The sequence below is a fragment of the Capsicum annuum genome, chromosome 1 (genome assembly GCF_002878395.1).
Source record: "Capsicum annuum cultivar UCD-10X-F1 chromosome 1, UCD10Xv1.1, whole genome shotgun sequence".
NCBI classification, from domain to species: domain Eukaryota; kingdom Viridiplantae; phylum Streptophyta; class Magnoliopsida; order Solanales; family Solanaceae; genus Capsicum; species Capsicum annuum.
The window spans coordinates 57,216,982-57,225,186 of NC_061111.1; the positions used below are offsets into that span (position 1 = coordinate 57,216,982).

Genomic DNA, 8,205 nt, shown 5'->3' on the forward strand with positions numbered 1-8,205 from the left:
AATCACGGCACCTTTCAACATCAATAGTGTTTGACCGAGATTTAAAAGTTCTTTTAAAACATATACATTTGGGAAAAAGCTATTTCATTTACCTTATAAATAAGGGCTTTTGTTACTTTTCAAAAATATTTATTTTCTCACAAAAATTAAATCAAACACACTATAATTTTAAACAAACTTCAATTTTTTAAAGTAAGTATTTTTTGAAAGGACAAAAAACACATTTAGCCTCCAAAAATCTTAGCTAAACAGGCTATTGGAATATAAGAGTTATGTTACTGATAGTCCATTAGTTACCTTACCATATGTTCATTAATTTATTTTTTAAAAAAATAAAATAAAGACATGATAAAAAGACAAAAGCAAAGAAAATTCGTAAGAAATAATGAAAATGCACAGACAAACCTTATGTTTACTTTTTTGAGGTTATTCATGGCTATCGCCTATCAGATTTTTTTGTTTTTTGTATTGCCTTATCATAGTTGCTATTCCAAATTTCTAGCTCAATATTCGTTTTTTCTTTCTTTTTTTTTTTTTTTTTTTTTTTTACGTATTTCACATTTTCCTTTCTTTACTTACTATATATTTTAGAATTCCTTTTTTACATAAACAAGAAAAGAAAAATCTATCAATATTAGTTCTCTATATATTTTTCTTACCATATATTTTAGGACTTTTTAATTAAAATATAATTAAATAATAATTTGAGGCAAAAGGTATTTGTCTATTTCAAAGTTTTTAACAAAAAGTAAAAAATTCAAATATTTATGAGACAATTCACACTTCTAATATAACACAAGTATAAATATAAATATAAATTTTATGTGTAGCAAACAACTTCACATATTTTAATAAACACAGCTAATATTATAAATCAAATCATAAATGAAGTATAACAAATTGTATCTCTAAGAAGCAACTGCAGCACCAGTGCAAATAACGGCCGCTATAAGAAGAGCATCATTTGTTGCGGTGATTTCCCCAAAGATCACCATTAGAGCTGCGATGAAGGCGTAATCAATGTTTGGACAAATTGTCACCGTCAAATTCTCCTTTCCAATCACCAACTTTTGATCAATAATTTTATTATGCATCTGCAAGTAGTTAGATCATTTGTCAAACATTTTGTTCGAATAGCAATCAGCATATCGAATCAAGAAAATAAAAAATTGACCTTTGTCACCAGTAGTAGATATACATTCTAGAATATAAAGATGGTAAATGGGTAGATTTGGATAAAACTTTTGATAGGTCAAAACATGTCATATGGATTTTATTATCAAAGAAAAAAGTTAAGTGTATATTTATGAATTATTTGCTTAAGCTTCCTAATTTACATAATTTTCAATTTCAATATCTGATTTTGTATGTCTAAGTTATGGTTGCATAGAGTAGATTTGTTTACATCACACCTATCGGGTGCAACCCTTTCTTGAACTGTGATAGCACGGAATGCTTTGTGCTTTGTGCATTGTACTGGTTTTTTCGGATTGATCCATGAGGTTACACTGTTTAAAGAAATGCTTTGTGCATTATATTATTCTTTTTTTTATTGATCTATGAGATTACATTTTGACCCATTTTGGTCCAATAGTTGATGGATCATGCTAATTTTCAGTTCGCCGATCTACAAAAGGGTTATATTTCAACCCATTTAAACTAAATGTGTTGAGGTTTTTTAACTCAAAGTGATTGATTTTGCCATTTTTTTCTACATCAAAGTGTTCATGACTCTGTACAGAATCTGCCACTAACAATAATATATTAAATGCAAAGAAGTAAAATTGAAAATAGTATCTCTTACCTGAGCAATTATTGTAGAAGAATCTCCAGCATATATAGCAAATGGTTTATCGGACCAACTTCCTTTTATCATAAAATCAGAAACTTTCTCCTTAGACGTGTTATTTGCTAAGAAAACAGCCAATTTGGCATGAAATTGCATTATTGATGTCGTCTTTACAGTAAATAGGAAATCTTCGTCGTTTGTGCTTTCTCCTCTAAACACATTCCATCTTGAGTGTTCAGTCAATACCTGCATGCATAATTAAATTATTTTAAATTTCTATGACCAATAAACTAAGTGATCCTGGAAAAAGAGATAGGACAGCGCAAAATTAATTTTTTCAGATGATGTTATCACAAAAAGTTCAGTGATTTAATTTTTTGAGGTAATGTCTATTACTTGAGTGATCATCTGAATAATCAATCTCATTCCATTTAAGTCCTTAGTTAAGGACTAATTAAGATTTATCCAGAGTTTGACTTACATAAACTGTTGTACTAATGCAAAATCTTACGCTTCAAAATCAACTTTATCTATTATAAAATGAAGTAATACTTTTACCTCCTCAGACACTAAATTATTATTTTCATTGAAGGAACAAGTAGCAATGATCAGTTAGTAATAATATAATTTTTACTTTCTAATGTAGGAAAAATTGACTGTCAAGTGAGGATCAATTAACACAAATGAGAATATACTGTCATGTTTGAATACCTACTGCTTGAGAGTAACAAGGGGATTGCCAGCAGCATCAAGAATGAAATACTTTACGCTAAAAGCTTTGCTTCGAACTTTAAATATGACATTACCATTGACATCTAAAACTGCATACACTTCATCTTCAAGGTTCCACCTTTTTGGCTATAGCAAGATCAATTGGATACGGAGCACAATATTGGGGTCCAATTACAGCAATATTTGTATTATTAGCCATACATTCATTAGCTGATTTCTCCATATCAAAAAGTGAGCCTTGACTTTTTTCTTTTTTCTGGAAGAATGGAAAGCAAAAGACTGATATATAAAGGCTTGGTTTTCAGATTGCAAGTGTACTGGATGATGTAAATCATGAAAAAATATCTCTTTTCATTGACCAAAAAAGGAGAATGATAATAATGTGAATGAGTTGGAGTGATCTTTATGCATTAACTTGTCTCAAGTGGGAAAATCAACTTGCCAAGCACTTGTGGATCCAGAGACATAAGAAAAATTAGTTGAGCATAATAATGGATGTTCTATCCATGATTTTTTTTCAAACAATTTTCTAAAATATTTTGACGAATAAATAGTACTATATGTGTTTTATTATATCTGTAAATTGTTCTAATAATTTAAAATGTTCTTCTTTAGTTTTTGTAGATAATAGTATATCATTTATGTATACTATACAATTAGGTAATTGCTTAAAATAACTATCCATAAAATGTTGATATCTACCTGGTGTATTTTTATATCCGAACGGTAGTACATTTCATTCATAAAATCCTTGTGGTACCGTAAATGCAGTTAATTCCTTAGATTCTTCTTCTAACTTTAAATGGTAAAATCCTGATTTACAATCAAATTTACTAAAATAATTATATCCTTGTATTTGCCTTATTTTTTAATATCTTGTTTGGTATTGGGTAATTATAAGTCATTGTTTTTGCATTTAAATTTCTATAATCAATAACCATCCTATTTTTTCCTCTTTTTTGTTCACTATGTGTATTTACTATAAATGCTGGGCTATTATGTTTACTATTACTTTTTTGTATATATTGTTTTTCTAATAATTCTTCAATATGCATTTTAAATTCTTTTAGATCATCAAAATTATATGTTAATGGTTTCTGGGTTATTATGCTATTTTTATCTATTAATTCAATTTTTATAGTGGTTCTATGTTTTTCCCATCCTTTTAATGGATCTTCACTGTATAATTGTTCTAATTTTTTCTTAATTATTTTTATCTTATTTATTGAAAATATAGTTATTTCCTTTTTATTTATTGAAAATACGACCAGTTCTATTGTATCTTCAGTATTTTTTATATTTTCTTATTTTTGTGTAATTTTTTCACTTTCTTCTATCCAATCAAATTTCTTTCTTATTTTATTAGTAACTCTTTTTTCTCTTACTTTCTGTTTACATGGTGTTGTAAACCACCAATCTGTTCTAGTTATTATATGTGAGTATAATTTATCTAAAAACGGCATTCCTAAAAGTATATCTTTTGATGTTAGCTCATAATTATAGATTTTTTCTATTGTTAATATTTTGTCCCATACTTGTGTTTTTACATTCTTAGCTTTATAAGTAATTAAGTTTCCTTCGTTATTAAATCCTTTAACTATTATTGGTGTTTTTAATTTATCCCATTTACTTCCTGGTAAACAATCATATCTACATAAATTAGCTTCTGCTCTTGTATCTGTCATAGGCGTATAATATCTAATGTAATATCCTTCTACTACTATCTTCATTAATACATATATTTTCATATCATGTTAAAGCTCTTCTTAAGAATAATGTTTCTCTATTATATGTTATAGATAATTGTGTATGTTCTATATTGTATGGTTTTACTTGTTCTAGCCATTTAATTTCTAATTTTATGTCTGCTTTTTGCATTTTTCTTTTATTTCACATTCTATTTTTATTTTTCGAAATCCTATTCTTATTTTTTTTCTGCTATATTTTTAGTGTTTACTAAGCTTCTTGGTAGATCTAGGCATATATTATTATCAGATTTTATTTCCTCATTTTTTACTAGACATTTTGCTATGTCATTTTCTTCTTGTCCTGTATTTAAGAGTACTAAATATTCTTTTTCATTTATTGTTCCTGTTATGTAATATTAGTTTAAATTAACTATTGAACTTGTTTCATAACTTGTTCTTTTTGATGAACTTGATGATTCTGGTTTTTCATAAGCTATTCTCTTTGTTGTACTTATTCTATCATTTGTTATTTCTAAATCTTCTTCTATATCTATATTTTTGTAACTATAATCATTATTATCAATTGTTTTTACGAATTGTTCAAAAGGACTTTCTATTTGTATTTTATTAATTTTATTTTTTCCTGTTATTTTGTGTTTTGTTGTTAATATATATAGATTTTTACATCTTGCTGTAAATATTTACTTCCTGGGGTTAGTTCTATTCCTGATATTTTTCAATAAAATACTAATGATTTATCTATATTTTTATCTGTTATTGCTATTGAATAATTTACACTTATTATAAATTTAAATTTTTGGTATATTAAATTTCTTTTAATTTGCAGTTATTATACTTTTTTCTATAGGTCTTATAATCCTATTATCTGCTAAATATAATTCTATTGGTGTATCTATTCCTTCTCTAAAACATGCTTTTATTAATATCTCTGTACTTCCAAGGTGTACATATTTTATTGGGTCTCTTCTGTTGTTATGCTACTAAATTCGTCTTTTATAGCTGTTTCATATTTTTTTAATAATTCTATAGGCGTTAATTTAGTTGTAGTTGTTGATGATGTTCCTTCTGTAAGTTTGTCAGTTCTTAGTATTCTTTTACTATTTTCAGTAAGATTTAAAAACCATAATTTCACTGTTCCTTTTAGTGTTCTTTCTATATATTCTGGTGCATCTATTACATTTATATTATTATTTAATAATTATTTTGTCATATATCCTATCTATGATTGTATTATTTTTTTGTATCTATTACACAATCTAAGTCTAAAAAATTAAAATTTTTATTAACTATTTGTTTTGGTGTCCATTTGTCATATTCATTCTTTAGATTATATCTTTTAAACTTATTCTTATAATATGTAGGTTTTCTTATTTCTGATGTTCTAGGTATTATATTTTCATCTTCTTTTTTATCAAGAGTGTTTATTTCCGTGTTTAAATTTTCTAAGTTTTCTTCATTAATTACTTCTAGTTTTTCATTGATTCCTAAATTTTTTGTATTTGTTAAGATTTCTGTATTTGTTTCACTATCTTCCGAATCATAATTATCTGTTTCTTCAACATTTATTGTATTAATTTATAATTCCTTGGTTTCTATTTCTTTATTGTCTATTTCTAATTTTTCTTTAAATTGATTTATCCCATTTAATAATTTTTGTTCTTTATCTTTTTCTTTTTTTTTTCATTCTTTCTTTTTTTAATACAGATCTTTTAGCATTTGTAGTTCTTTTTCTAATTCAGCAATCCTACTATTTTTAGTTTCTTCTATTTTTCGTATTTTTCTATAGTTTCTTGTTTTATTTTTTCTATTTTTTTTTCTATCTATTTCTTCGTTTTCTTTTTTTATTCTCACCATAGTTGTCAATTTATCTTCTAATTTTAATTCTTCTTTCTCTAACATTAAATATAAATGTTCACCTATTTTCTTATACCTTCTCTCTAGATTAGAAAATACTATTTTTATTTTTAACCCTTCATGGTTTTCATATATTTTTTTTTATCTATTATAAATTCTTATTTGTCCATTTTTTATTTAATTGTTAATAGATCATGTTGGTATGTATATTCTAGACTATCTATTGTTGATTCTAAATTTGATATTTCTTCTTTTTGTGCATTTATTGAGTTTTTACTAACTTCAGCAATTATATTATACTGTAGTCTTTCTAACCTTATTTTTAATTCTTTACGTTTTTCAAATATTATTTGCTTTAATTCGTTATATTTTTGTACGTTATTCATTTAAATAATATTTTGGGGAATATCTAAATCTATTTTTATCAAATAAATCATAATTAATAAATTAATCAAGTAAATCCATATATATACGGCTTTCGTATTTTTTAAATAACAAGGCTCTGATACCTAAACTTTTATCTTTGTTTTTTTCTAAATTTTTCAAGGTTTCGTCTATCCATTTTAATTTTTCTATTAGATTTTTTCCATTATTCTCTAATTTGTTTTCTATAATTAATTTCTTTATGTAGGTCTTCTTGGTTTGCTCTAATTTTCTTAATATATCCTGACATTTTTAGTCTGTCTAATATACATCTGAATCTAAATAATATTGATATTCATAATATATGTGTAAGTTTTCTATACTGTTTAATAATTCCTCCTCTTCATAATCTTATAATTTTTCCATATTATTTTCTTTATGTCTATAATTTCTATATCTCTAAGTATATATAAAATACTATCAAAATATGTTGCCCCCTTCAAAAGTATTACATGTTACAACTTCGACCTTTATTAGTTATTTTTCTAACAAATAGTCCAAAACATCAAAAAAATCTTATGTTCGACTAGTATATCCTGGTTATGCCACAAATAGTAAAGAGCTAAGCAATTCATCTTAAACTTCTCTAATTCATTTTGTTTGTCTTCAAAATAGCTGATTTTGTTGGGACAATCTTCTGTTTCTATTCCTTTATTGTTGTGTTATCATAACTGTTACAACAATTTGAAACTCCTATAATGTTCCCTGACTTCACCCATCTAGTCTTCTTCAGGATAATGAGCATGTATCTTCCAAAGATTGTTGATTCTCAAATTGTTCTCTACACAAGAGTCAAAGGAGCACTGGAGAAGAGTTGATAGCCTCTTTTGTTTAGATTCTCATGTGTCAACACTGCTTTCTTTATCAAAAGCCAGGTGAAGCAGTTCATTTTAAAAGACACTTTTGCTCTTCAGATCATCCTCAAATATAGCCAGCACTACTGAATTGACCGAGAATAATAATCCTTTACTGTCTTTCTTTCAGAGATAAGCACTTATCTGGGGAATAAGTGACTTCTGAGATTCAAACTTCAACCTTGCTCAGTCTGCATCCCAGCAACTATGGTTTGTTGTTGTTGACATAAGTTGTGTCTATCTGGGTTTAATTAGCTACTTCAAGGTGAATGTCCAATATAACTGTCATTCCAAAATGATATGTCTGGCATTGTGGAACATCCCTTTAACCAGATTTTTGGTCTGTGAGATATATATGGAGATAGCATGTTCTTTAAAGCAAGACTTTAAAATAAATCGACACTTCTATGCTAATTAATCATTTTAGAGAGCAAAATAGGATTCATCCATGATCTCTAAGATTTTATTGCTATGATAGTACACCTCATCATCTTGGTGCTCTCAGCCGGGTTGAACTTTGAGCACCCCTGCAGACTGTCTCGAACACAGATGAAAAGTCATGGTCTCCCAAACCCAAGCTCCTTGGCTTCTTGCTACATTTGTTGAGAAGCTCCATAAATGCGACCAATGAGAGGAAATGAAGAAAGGAATCAGAGATCCAAAGAGAAAATACTCTGAGAGAATGAAGAACAAAATGATTCATTCATTACCGAGTCTAGAAGATCAGCTATATAAATATATTCTCTAAGCTATGATTGATAGTTTTCAATCACTAACTGCCATGGAATTCTGTGCTACCTACCTTCTTATCTGTACAAATATCTAACCAACTAACTACCCTAAC

At 27.0% G+C, this 8,205-nt stretch overlaps 1 pseudogene; it reads right to left on the reverse strand.

Annotated features, from left to right (window-relative positions):
- Window positions 1-879: 879 nt before the first annotated feature.
- Window positions 880-2,806, reverse strand: LOC107852179 (annotated as a pseudogene).
- Window positions 2,807-8,205: the final 5,399 nt, after the last annotated feature.